This window comes from Physeter macrocephalus, chromosome 5 (assembly GCF_002837175.3).
Source record: "Physeter macrocephalus isolate SW-GA chromosome 5, ASM283717v5, whole genome shotgun sequence".
Lineage (NCBI taxonomy): Eukaryota > Metazoa > Chordata > Mammalia > Artiodactyla > Physeteridae > Physeter > Physeter macrocephalus.
In genome coordinates, this window is record NC_041218.1 from 4,962,172 (window position 1) to 4,962,788 (window position 617).

Genomic DNA, 617 nt, shown 5'->3' on the forward strand with positions numbered 1-617 from the left:
AAATGGTGTATCTCTCCATCTATTTGTATCATCTTTAATTTCTTTCATCAGTGTCTTATAATTTTCTGCATACAGGTCTTTTGTTTCCATAGGTAGGTTTATTCCTAGATATTTTATTCTTTCTGTTGCAATGGTAAATGGGAGTGTTTTCTTAATTTATCTTTCAGATATTTCATCGTTAGTGTATAGGAATGCAAGAGATTTCTGTGCATTAATTTTGTATCCTGCTACTTTACCAAATTCATTGATTGATTTTTCATCATTAGTGTATAGGAATGCAAGAGATTTCTGTGCATTAATTTTGTATCCTGCTACTTTACCAAATTCATTGATTAGCTCTAGTAGTTTTCTGGTAGCATCTTTAGGATTCTCTACGTATAGTATCATGTCATCTGCAAACAGTGACAACTTCTTCCTTTCCAATTTGGATTCCTTTTATTTCTTTTTCTTCTCTGATTGCTGTGGCAAAAACGTCCAAAATTATGTTGAATAATAGTGGTGAGAGTTGGCAACCTTGTCTTGTTCCTGATATTAGTGGAAATGGTTTCAGTTTTTCACCATTGAGGATGATGTTGGCTGTGGGTTTGTCATATATGGCCTTTATTATGTTGAGGTAA